The 13061-nt window shown below is 36.6% G+C and overlaps 1 protein-coding gene across 6 annotated transcripts in view; it reads left to right on the forward strand.

The window, feature by feature from the left end:
- Nucleotides 1-13061, forward strand: part of GRM8 (glutamate metabotropic receptor 8) — a 348208-nt gene that overhangs the window by 313254 nt on the left and 21893 nt on the right. The gene's annotated exons all lie outside the window — the stretch shown is intronic.

A 13061-nucleotide genomic window follows, 5' to 3' on the forward strand; every position in this document is an offset into this window, starting at 1 on the left:
AAAAGCAGCTTCCTCCCAAACACATCACATTCTATCTCTTCGAGTCATTACAATAAATACAATTTAACTGACCTACAAAGACCAAATACATCTATCATGGCTTCCAGATTTCCAAGCTGGAAATTGCTCTGCTATTCCCTCCACACTATTCTCTTTGTCAATGAGGCTTGTAATTTCTTTGTTTCCAGCCACCACAAAAGCTATCACCCTTGTCCTTATCAACCTTTATTTTTGCTCATTTCTCCTCTCCTTACTTTATAATTTGTCCAAGATACAACAGTCGTTTCAGCCAATGCCACTTTTATTCCATGATATCCCAAACCCTACTCCTTTTCTGTAAGGCTTAATGCTTAGACCCTGCGTTTATCTCTGTGTCCTGCTCTCCCTCATTGACATTGCTGTTGGTTTTTGTTATTGTTCATTACTCTCACTAATTCAGCCAAATTTTATTCTTACTTCTGTGTACAAAATGCTTTCTTTCTTCCCATCAGACTGCATCAAATCTATCCAAGTTTTACTTCCTTTGTTTAGTGCTCTATTTCTGAAAGATTCATCTAGAGATCACAATCCAGTTCAAGTCAGTGGGAGTTTTGCCACTGACCTTAAGAAAGGTGTGATGTTACTGCCCCAGTTGCTATAACTCTTCTTTGAATCCTTTCTCAGTATTTTGCAAGCTGCTAGGAGCTATTCTAAAGGACCTATGTAGGTTAGCATTTTGCACATCTATGTTGGATAATAGTGAAAAGTTGGAAATTGCCACTTCATTTTTCATTGTTTATCTAATATACTCAAAAAAATCCATAGGCTCAAATATGCCTTGGCTTTACCTACAGCTGACCTTACCATATTTTTGTACTATTTATTTTACTTTCAATAAACAGTCCTACATCTCTTTCAATTCTCCTGCTCACAGGAACTATATTAAATGATATGAGAGTGAGCTGAGAAAGGAAGAAATAATATAAAAATACACTGCAGGCAGGTTAGGTCTTCTAAACATCTATAACGGTAAAATTGCTATATACATCATGTCCTGAAACAACATCATATGCTGCTTCACTGCTACAGTAGAAGTTTGCAAGCTTGAAGGAGGCATAGATGTAGGAATGTGAAATATGCAGTATGCTCCCTCCCATCTCATAGGCAGAGATCTAAGAAGCGGGTCTTGATGACTGACTGACTGCTTTATCGGTCTTTCTCTTTGTACTCGTGTAGCTCTGTATGGTACTTGGGTGGGTTCTATGTGGGCTAGAGGGAAGCATTGTCATCTGGCATTGCTCCACTTGCACTTGCTGTAAGAGGATGGTTCAGAGCCAGGCATTTTAGTTTCAGAGTCAGGGTGTTTGAGCATTTGACTATATCCATATTCTCTCAAGATCACCACAGTGTGCAAGGAAATGGCAAAATGGCAGCTGAACAGACCTCTTCTGCATGATATGAACTCATGTCTGCTGGAAAAAAAGTCTTTGTATTTCAGAACAGTCACAGTAGACTGAAGATCTACTCTGGGTAGATTTTTTTTTTATTTCAGTCAAAAAAGGTAAAACCTAAACTGGATTTTTAAGTGGTGAGGGTTTCACCTTACAGAATGTACTAATACCACACTGCTTGACCATCATCCTAGTTAGTCATTTCTGTCTCCTGTATGTGACTGAAATGAAAGCTTTTGTAAAATTATGCTAAACTTCTTATGTACAGAATGACAAAGATTAAGTCTGATTTTAACTGTGCCATCTGAATAGTAACTCAAGCTCTTTGGGCCTTTTTGCTCATGGATGAACACACATATTCCTTTTAATGTTAAGAAAGTTGTGCACACACATTGACAGAAGACTAGACCCCTATGGTTGCAAAATGAAACCGTGGGCACCTCTCCAACACATGTAATGTCTCATAGTCAATGCCAAAACCTATTTTTACTGCAGTGAGCACTAGCATGCTGTTTAAAATGACAGACTAGAAACAAGTAACTTAGATCTAACCTGTCAGGTTAGCCAGCAGTGACGTGTTTCAGTGTACCAGCATGCTTATTTTCCCTGAGATTTTTTTTTTTTATTCTTGTTTGTCAGCTTGTGTAAACAATATTTTTTTCCTTCTATAAAACCATCCGCTTGGGTGAAGGATATTTCACAGAGGGCCCATACTCCATGCCTTACTGACTTCTCATTGAAATCACTTTTTCAGTTTATTCACAATCCATCTCTCTTTTTTTCTTAATCAAAGTCTCTTTCACTTATTTTGAAGAATCATATAAGAGGTTCCTAAGAGGTTTAAATGTACATGTTTCTTACTCAGATGATGACTGCATTTTGCTTACAGTAGAATTAATGTGAGTGATGTCTGTGTTTAATAAAAAGAAAAGAAAAAGAGAAAAAGAATAGAAAAACCTCTGTTGCTTCCTAAAAGCTCAAAGTACCCAAATTTGTCAAAGAACATTAAGGGAACCACAGTACATGTCTTCAAAGACAGGTCCTGTTGTCTTGTGTCCTCATTTACACAAATCACCCTGTTGCAATCCACTACAAAGCCAACAATACTGGTGAGAAGGTTTAAGAAAAGGGTATGGGGCTGGTGGTTTGGAAAAGGCCAGGAATCTAAAATTTGAATATGTTCAAGATGTTGGGTTGTAAGTCCAACCATGTAACATTTGATTTACTAGCCCTGGCAATTTTGCACCTAGCTGATATATGCTGTGCATGTTAGCTCCTTAATGGTGTCTTCACTGAGACAAAAAGAAGTTTTCCCAACAGTTATATTCCATTAATTTTCCTAAACAATTTAGAGAATTATTTCTGAGAATCTGAGGACTTCTTGACTCAATACACACAAAACACATTCTTTCTTGCTTTTCTTTGTTATGTATGTTCAATTGTCCTTGATGATTACTGACAACTTTGAGAAGAAACATGGCTTCCAGTAGCTGTTCTGGAAAGTTTATGAAGGCAGTGAGCTTCTGTTTTGGCTGGATACCCTTCATAGATTTTCATTCTGTGTAATGAGAATGAATAATAAACTAGGGATTGTCATGAGAGAGCTCCTAGTACTGCCCATAGAGAGGAAGTTCTAGCAATGGCTTACCTTTTAATTTTTCGGTTCTGCTCTGAATATGCAGATGAAGATAAACTAGTTGTGAGTATATGAAAAATTATATGTGGGTGGCAAACAAAGTTTGGGTCACAGCATGAGAGAGAGTGCCAGGTCAGTAGTCTTCAGGTCCATTCCCAGTATTGCTACAAGTCCAGACCTTAAGGTCTACTTTCAAATTTCAGTTTAATTACAAGTTTTCCATATGGATTTAAGGTATGTTAAGGCACTTTCTGGAGTTCAAGAGTGGGTTAATCCATGTGTTTGAAGACATACCGTCTTGCATGCAAAAGAATTATATTGCAAGCACTAATTATACCTGTATCTTAGTCGATGATCCAACTGGCCATCTACTACTTGATCATTAGGACTGCCTGGGGTACACATCTAGAGTCAAATTCAAACTAACACTTTGGGATTTTCAGCAAAATATTGTAGTCATTTTGATACCATGGAGTTAAATGGAATAGGTCAGCATACCTACTAAAAAAGATTTAATTCATTAGTAAGAAGTGTGGAGTTTCTTTTGGCTACATACTTATTTCATATCACAGAGAACATTTCTAAAGAGGCAAAGAACCTCATCTGCTTCATACTGTTCATATCTCCTCTATTGGATTATTTCATGAAGTCACATCAGATGCAATGTCTGATTTTCCTATTTCTGCTTTCAATTCATTTTTGCAGTAAATGAATTTCCGTTTTCCTCAGCATAAAGTCTATGCAAGCTAAAAGATACAAAAGAAAAACCTCTCTGATTGTGGAGTTTTCATAACTGAAGCTTTTTTGCAAGCTTAATTTTGCCACTCTGGAACACATGGAGTCTGTAGTTTCCCAAGTAGCTCCCTCTTCTTTTCGGTTGTGCACAGGAGCGCAAAGGAAAAAGCAGAAGAAATCAGTCTGTATGCTTTCCTGAGTATAGGTACTATTCAGGCTAACATTGTTTTGGATACAAACAACCCCAGAATGGAGCACAGTAGGAAAAGCGTAATAATTTGCCATCTGCATAAAGATTCGTATGCTATAAATTCTGGAGGAGTGAGGTACACATAATCTCTTATGATACCCTGATGAAAAAAACTCCCATAGGCTGACTATGGCTTTGGATGATCTGTTTTCCTAAAAAAAGATTGTCCTATCCTGTAAGAGGTTGCTGTGTTCCAGTGAAATCATATGATAAGTACAGCTACTTGCAGAAAAATTTTCTTTGTAAAATGTGGGTGTCATTTATGTCAGCGAGTCTTGGAGTAAGGTCGTGAAGCAGACTGTGAGTATGACATTGTTAATGAAAAATTGAAATATTAATTGGAAATTAAAAATAATTATTGTAGGCTAATTTTACCATAGTGCATTCTGAAGAAAGGGAGCCTGGAGATAATGGATATATTAGAGTTTTTACAGGACTTTCATTGTAGGTTGCTTTTTGTCCTCTCTTGTAGTTAGAAAAGATTTTTTTTTCCCCGGAGAATAATAAATTCACTGAAATAGTGTTCTGACCATTAAGAACAGTGGTCTGTAAAAAAACATTGGTAGGAAACAAGTCAGAAGAAAGACTAGATATATGTTCCGAAAATTGCCAGAGAGGAAGACAGTAACTGGCTAAAACAGTGTTGTCTGCCTCTAACAGACATGCCCAGATTCCCTATGCACTTGCCATTTACCTGCAGAACTATACTCTGTGTGCAGGAGTCATCTATTTGAGGGTATTTTGCAGCAGTATATGAATTACCTGACCAAAGAAGGCTCCATATAGCCGCATTGCTTACAGCAAGGTCAGTTGGAATTTACAATTTTCAGAGGATAGGCTGCCTTTTACAGAGATATGGCTGTTGGAAGATAAACTACAGAACTCTTACCACTGGTAATATGAAAGCACAAGCAAATGAGGGAGCATAGCAGGCATAAGCCCTGCTTTTCCTTTTTAAGATCTGTGTAAAACTAGCCACAGTAGGACTGAAAGTGGTGAACTACCTTCCTGGGTAATGTCCCATCCACCAGGATATGGACTGTTCTGAAATGGCACTGTGCCAATCGCTTTGCTTAGATAGCTCTGCTTTATGTGGGATGTACAACTATTAGCGTGAAGTGTTTATAAAGAAAGGAAGTATTCTTTGCCCCCTCAAAATAAAGACCAAATATATCAATAAAAAAGAATTTAAAAAAATCAAGGAAGCGCTCTCATGTACGAGACTTACTGTTTAAGTCTTTAGTGCTAAATAAAACAGGTTTAGAAACCATAGAAATAGAAATAGAGCACTTAAACATATGTTTCTTCTGGGGCCCATGCGGTACATCTGTGGACCTGAGACATAATTGTTAGTTTTTGCACATTTTTTTTGGTTCAAAGTGATTGAGATAATCTAAGGGCTCTGTTACAGCTCATCAGATCACTTTTTATAGCAGAAATCTGACATTGTGATATGAGTACTATGCCATGAGAGCATGAAGAAGAATTTGTGGATGCATTTCCTGCCAGGATAGTAACTATGTAAAATGGAGAGGGGTAAGTTTGTCACAGACTTGTCTACACTGCGTTTTGGGACTCTTCCTTGCTTATATTCCTTAACTATGCCTGAGCATTGTCTGAGAGAAAGCTGTTTGTAAAGGACAAAATTGTGCCAGGGAGCCTACTAGCAGTTAAGCAGCACAGGTAGTGCATGAATCAGGAAAAGAAAGCTGGGGTTCTAGTTGTAGTTAATCTTTCACACAAAAAGATTTTTGCATATAGTTCATTCATATAGAAAAGTACCAGTGAAAGGTATGGAATGACACAGCATTGTTCCAGACCGCTGTGCAGCAAGGCTGTGAAGCCACTATCCTAGGAAACATGAGTTGAAGCCCCTCCACTCTCTAGAATATCTAAGAATGGTTATAAAGTAAAAGGATGCCACCATCTGTCCTGTCTTTGATATCTCTGTTTGATTTCCTTTACTTTTCGTTCTTGGGCCTGAAAAGAAAATATATGATTCAGTGATAAATAAAATATCCACTGGTAAAAAATGGTATATATTATTGACTGTTCTTTCCTTTAGCAAAAGCGAAATAAATGCATTTGGTTCAATCACAACCAATTTTTTAATTCTAGTTAATTGCCAAACCAGAGGAAAAATATCATGGGTTATCTTCACAATCTTTTACCCTTCCTTCATAGCAGTGTTATACACAGTATTGCACAGTAGCCTTAGGGGAAACACAGCCTTCGGCTGAGATCAGTGGTAAATGGAAACTGATGACTAGCATGGAATAAATACACAGCTTCTTTCCCAGGAGATAAAGAATGTCTCCACTGAAATTATTGTTGTCCTTGCATCTGTTAGATGCATTGCAAAATATAATGATAGTGTTGCTTGTCTCTTTTATTTTACACTGCGCTTTGCTGTTTGGAGACAGTGCAGCCAGGTTAGAGACACACTCTTTTGTCATATGAAAGAATTTTCAAGCAATAGCCTTCACTTAGAGGCTTCACTTTAAACTTTGTCTTCCTTTCTTCTCCAAAACTCAAGGTGATTCTATGAAATTTACAGGGATATTCTTCTGGAAGAGAAGAGTTTGTACTGAGATTTACAGGATAATAGGGACACACTATTTTTTAGGATCCAGCAAAATGAATCTGTCAGAAACTATTTCTTATGTTGCGTTAATTTATCCCAAAGCAGGGTTTAATTCTGAAGGTGGAAAAGCAGTTTTACAGCCACATTTACTGTTCTATAGTTGCTGTTGGTTGAGGGCAAAATTTACATTTTTTTTGGTGATTCAATAACAAAATTCAATGCAGTCCTCCCCAAATCTACTGTCAGCCAAGGCAGCTCTTTGTTTAGGCCAAAGCCTATGCAAACTCTGCCTGACAGTTGGAAGCAGATTATATGCCTACATTTTCCAAACAGTTAAATATTGCTTCATGACCAAAAGTCCAGATCTATATGAATATCAAAATACAGAGTGGATCCTCAGCTGCACTGAACTATGTAGGGCTTCTGCTGTGCTAGGTATTTTTGTCTACCAAAGGTATAAGTATTTTAGTTCAATAATATACCTACCACCTGAAAGCAGAGGAATGAGAGACTAAATTCTAATTCTGAATGCTAATATTCATCACCATGGTATTTTATACTCCCACAGAAGTGCAGAAGTAGGCCGCAAAACATTTTTTACATAATTTTACAGATAAGACCACACCATAGGTAAGTCCTACATCTGTTAGACATCATCAGTTTAACAACAGCAACAAAAGAATCAGATTGATAAGGATACCAGTAGTATACAGTAGTCTTTGCTAATACTTAAAATAATTAGTGAGGGGATAAAATATCGTACCTCAGGTTTTAACACAATTTCTAAGGATTAATTATGAAGACACAAACTTAAAAAGAATAGATTTTCCTGCATCTACCTAAGTCTTTCTTTTATCTTTCCACGAAAGCATCTTGCTTTTGTCACACTCTAAGGCAGGATATTTGATTACATGGATCACACTTCTAACCTAATCTGGTAACTCCTACATTCTTAAACATTTAAAAAACAAAGTATTTTTAAATAAAACACTGCTTGTAATAAATATGTATAAAACTGATTTTTCTTTTGTCACCAGGTTTTCCTTCCCATTAGCTCACCTTTATTGTTTTGATAATCTACTTCTATGGCAGTTTTGTTTTTGAGCTACTGATACCTTTTATGATGTTCAAACTTTTAAAATTTGTGCCCCATCTACTTTTTTATTCCGTTTGAAAACTAATATAGTAAAAACAAGAGTCACCCTTTAGGTATCTGTGGTTGTAGAAAGAAGAGTATTTTTTTAATGTAGAATCGTGTCTTCATTTCTTTATGCCTTCATCCTGGAAAGTCTGAAATCTGTATTTGTTACACCTAAGAAAATATGCATCTGTAAACCTGCTCTTATTTTCTACTTGCATAGGAATAGTATATATTTTAAGGAGAGATACAGAATGTTTATATCTCTCCATCTCTCCTGATTACTCCAAGTTAAGACAAACTGCAGTGTTTAATACCTTCCAAATACATAATGTATGACTTTTCAACCTAGTGGAAGCTCTTAGATTTTATGCACTTGGTGAAATTTTCTGATCTGACATAATTGTTGTACCAACAGTTTTAAAAGTACCTCTTATTTTAGAGGCTCCCTATCTGCAGGGAGCCTGTTGTGATGGGAAGATGCTGCTTGGCTTATCAACAGACTGCTTAGTTATTGTACAGAAGTAAAATGGGGTAACACAGCCTCCCTCCTTTGGTCATTCTTCTGGACATATCTATCTCTCAGATTCTGACTGCAGTCTTGGCACTACATCGAGATGTGCACAGCACACTGAAGGGCACAATTTATAGTTGATCCATTAGTAGAATGTGATATGATACTGCATCAACATTAACTAAGTTATATAACATTTTGGAAAAAACAAGGCTTTTTTTGTAGTGCAATTTATGAGCACTCTAACTAAGTAGGGATAGATTGCATTATGATGTTGACATATCTATTAAAACTTTGTAGTTAAATATTACACACTTGCATGGTTGTGTTTCAGGGGATGAGAGTTCTGTCATGACTGAACCACCTTTATGTTGACTGTGGAACATTTCCATTTAAATTCTAGTAAGCTGATAAGCCTTTTTCAAAAAAAAATTATGAAATATTTGTAATTATGGTAATGAAAGCAGACTGCAATATATGTCAACAATAAGGTAAAAGAGATTTAGAAGTCTGCTTGCTGATCAAATGGGCATTTTTACTGAGTTGTTGGATAGGGCTCAGTGAATTAATGATCTTAATGAGCTTACTGTAAGGGAGCTAGACTACTCAGTTTCTTATGACAGTACTAGTTCTCCAGATAGGTAGGATAGGATTCATTTGACAGTGTGTAGACATGTAGTATATGTGAACCTAGTCACCCAGATATTTAATAACAGATCTTTTTGCAACTTGCAACTTCTCTCGTCTGTATCTGTGAGTTATCTCTGACTCTTCAGGATTGAAAAGGGAAAGGAGAAAAGTATGGAAATGGTAGAAGGACTGTGGTGGCAGAAATGGAATCCTTACTGCTGCTCAATCATATAGTTTTTAAAGAATGAAACCTATAATACTTTTCATCCAAAGAAAGACATTGCAGGAAATCTCTAACAGAGATAGGAAAAGAAACATTTCAAATGACTGCTAACTTGAAAGATTTTGGCTGAAAAGAGAGGAGACAGTTGTGATTTTAAAGTCCACTGAGGTCCACGATTGAGACTTTTTAAAGAGTTTTATAAAAACAGTATCACTCTTCTGTTGTAACTTTAAGATTCAAAATGTTGTCTTTTATTGCTTTGTTTACATTGATTTTAATATTCAGTTAATCAGTGCAAATCAAAATCTTTATATTCATTCATGCTTCTCTCAGTCAGGTAATCAGTGTCACCACAATCTTTGTTGGTTTTTGAGATCACGAATCATAAATTTCAGAATATTCACATATAACTTCAATAATGCAGGATATTTATTTATCTTAACTTTTTTGTACTATTTGTTTTTAAATTTTCTTTTTTTTTTGAATGGGAGTGAAAATATATGTGGACATAAGCTGAATGATTATTTCAAGGGGGAAATATGATTATTCATAAAGTGTTAGAAGTCTAAAACATAAAGTCAGGAACGTATCAGGGATATTGGTTTACTCTTTACACAATTGAATGCTTTTGTTTCTGTTTGATGGGCCTATTTAGATGTTCAAGGTTGTATGATATAATATTATATAATTTAGAATCTTACATGTTGGTAGAAGGCCTTATATATATTAGGTAGATGGTGAAAATTTAGAATTAATTCCAGCAGTAGATTAGGAACAAAGACATTTCCAGGAGCAAAGACATTTCCAGGCATTTGATTGCTACATAAATTGTGTCATTGAAATATGAAAGATAGAAAAAGTCCACTGTTGTAAGAAACTGTCTCTGTTTACATATGCATTAATAGTATTAAGGAGTATATCCTCTGCTGACAATTGAAAGGGAAGGAGATTTACAGGCTTCAGTATCTTCCAATGGCGCAGGCTGATTTTGCCTGGACAAGGCAAGAGGGAAGAAATGCATAATACTCCTGCTCTCCCTGACCAGCAGTCCAATTTTTTCTAGGAGGTACTGTCCATCACCTTCAAAGGCATTGATATAGTTGTATTGCCTTCACAATGGATGGCAAAACTACAGGGATTTGCTCATTTCACTCCTTTTGTTAGCAGTACCATATACTCCTTTGCAATGGGGAATATTAAGTCAGTATGACAAAGGGGGAGGGGAAAGGTAGTCATGACTTCATCTGTGCTTAAGTGGAAGCTGACAATCATGCAGCTTGTTAAAGACAGTATAGACCTGAACATCCATCATTTAGGGAATCAACTTTAAATGCTGTGTCTGAAATTCAATCTCTGGGGTCAGATTTTTTTTTTTTTTTTACTCTTAACAGTGAGATTACAACATGGTAGCCTACAATTAAAGAAAAGTTGGTTCATATGTTGCAAAGGTTCACAGAGTGCTGTTAAAAATCCCATAATTTGCTGAGACATTTTGCATAATGTAATGATCACATGGGGGAATTGAATCTCAGCTCTCCAGAAATACACATACCAACCACATACAAAACATCTCCTAACTATCTTATCTATGCACAGAAGACTATCCTACATTACCATATCTGCATCTGTAGGAACAGTCTTCCTGTCTGGAGAGTCACTGAGACTGCCAGATTCTCCACCCAGGGTGTTAATCAACTCATCCAAGCATACGAGTAGTGCCTATCAGTTGCCCTATGGCAGCAAGGTCTGCCTGGAGAATCATCTGGATTCTCCAAAATTCCTGTCTAAAGAACTCCTGTAACAATTAGCCAAATCTTTGTTGTGAAGCCAGCTGAGGGTTAAGTCAATCACCTTGTCTCAAATTATTCCATTGTCTTATCAGCATTGAGATTAGCTAAACAGTTTTTGGACTAGCCTGAGAACTGAAGACTAAGTATGCCACTGCATGTACACAAAAACACAGCCCTGCTACCCAGCTACACCACAATTATATGTGTAGGACTAACCTGAATTTCACTTTTATGTCACAATTGTAATTTAACATAGATCTCAACATGTTTACTACATCCATCTTAATTTTTGCATTTAGCTACTGTCTGGGAAATGCATGTGAATAAGCCACTGAAAAGCAAAAACAGAGCAAAGCACTGCAGCTAACGCTTACATAACACACATTGTCTTGAAAATCCTGAAACTCATTTTCCTGCCCTGCTGAGCCAAGATGAAGAAGCACATATGGTGAGGAAAGCCACTCGCTGTTGGGAGACCTCTGCATTCCCTGTGCACAGGGAGGAACAATTTAGCCTCATCCCTGACTCTGTTCTGCTAATCTGGCACAAATCAAATGCAAGAGACAGAGCTTGAATATGGATAAGTGAGAAGATGGAATTTCCCGTCTCATGTGGCTAAACGTTTCTTGTTAAGTGTCAGGTTTAGAGCTGAGTAAACAGTGGAATAATATATTTATGATTCTGTTTACGCAATTTGACTTGTGATTCAGTGAGGGCTTCTTCCTGTTTTCTTACATTTACCTTACATATCTTTATAAAAACTGGAGTTTGGCTTGGAGCATTTTTTCCTGTAGAAAATAAATGGGTTTTCAAACTGTCTCTGGCTTACGTACTTTTTGTATATTTTGAGCTTTCATGAATGAAGGGGGAAAAAACCAGTAATATGGATAAGAAAAGGAGATTGTTGCAAAATACCTGCATTTATCAAGCAAAATATATGCAACAGAACATCAGATGAGGAAGAAAAACAAGGGTACGTATGAGAAGCAGAAAAATTCCTTTTGAAGAGAAAGTGTATACACTACCTCTTCTCTCAACAGTATACAAGAGATAGTTACTTGAGGGCAGAGACCCTGTGGAAATATAATGTAGAAGCAATGATGCTTTTTGTAGGACCCTGGGATGCCTTGGACATATCCAAGGGGTGAAAGCCAGGAGCTGTGAGTCTAGCCCCAGTCATCAGGGCAAACAACAGCAATTATAAGAAAGGCTGAGAATGGTGACAGAAATAGCAGCTAATCGGTAAGAAGAATGGCAAGAGAAAAGGATTGGCAAAATTTGCTAAAGATTGCATCTGATTTAGATCTCACTCTCCCTTTTGACTTTGTAAAGGAGGAACACAGCTATTATAAACTCTGGAGTTCACATTCATACCCCAAAATAAACCTTGTGCAAAAAGCAGAAAGTATTGGGAGGAATGACAGGAAATTATTTTTAATGTCCTGAATGTTCCTATACTTACTGCCACCTATTATATACCTCATTCTAAAATACTCTTAGCTCTCACCTGAATGGACCTGGTGCATTAACAATCATTTCATTCAGTGCTCCTGTTGGCAAAAATTAGGTTATCCAATCAGGGTAGGCAGGATACTATGCCGTTGATGTAGGTGACCTATCATATAATAAAAATTTAAAATGCTTTGAGAGATAAAGGCAAGAGGATACAAGGAGCAGCACAGAGGAAGAAAGTAAGTGCTGTGATTTAAGGGTTTATTCTAAAAGGCTCAGCAGAGAGACAGTGGTTTAGGATAACTTTTGTCTATGTGAAGATTAAAGGAAAGATTTGTGTAGCTGCTAAATAATAAGATTTGCCTTTTTATATTTGTTTTATCATGCATCCATATATCATTTTGCCTCTCAGTTGACTCAATAGACAGAATATGGTGGGTTTCTTGTTATACCAATAATATGTTTTATTTAAAGTTATCATGGCCCATCTGTTACTTCCATCCAAAATATTTCCTTGTAGTATTATTATCTGTCACAGACACGATTTACACAAATTGCTGCTGGCTACAAACAGCAATGTGCTAAATTTGACAGTGGACTGTTCCCACTTCAGGCCAGATTATTTATATGGTTATAAAGCTGAGTAATAGTAAAATTACAACATACTTTCTATTGCACT

This window comes from Dromaius novaehollandiae, chromosome 1 (genome assembly GCF_036370855.1).
Source record: "Dromaius novaehollandiae isolate bDroNov1 chromosome 1, bDroNov1.hap1, whole genome shotgun sequence".
Classification (NCBI taxonomy): domain Eukaryota; kingdom Metazoa; phylum Chordata; class Aves; order Casuariiformes; family Dromaiidae; genus Dromaius; species Dromaius novaehollandiae.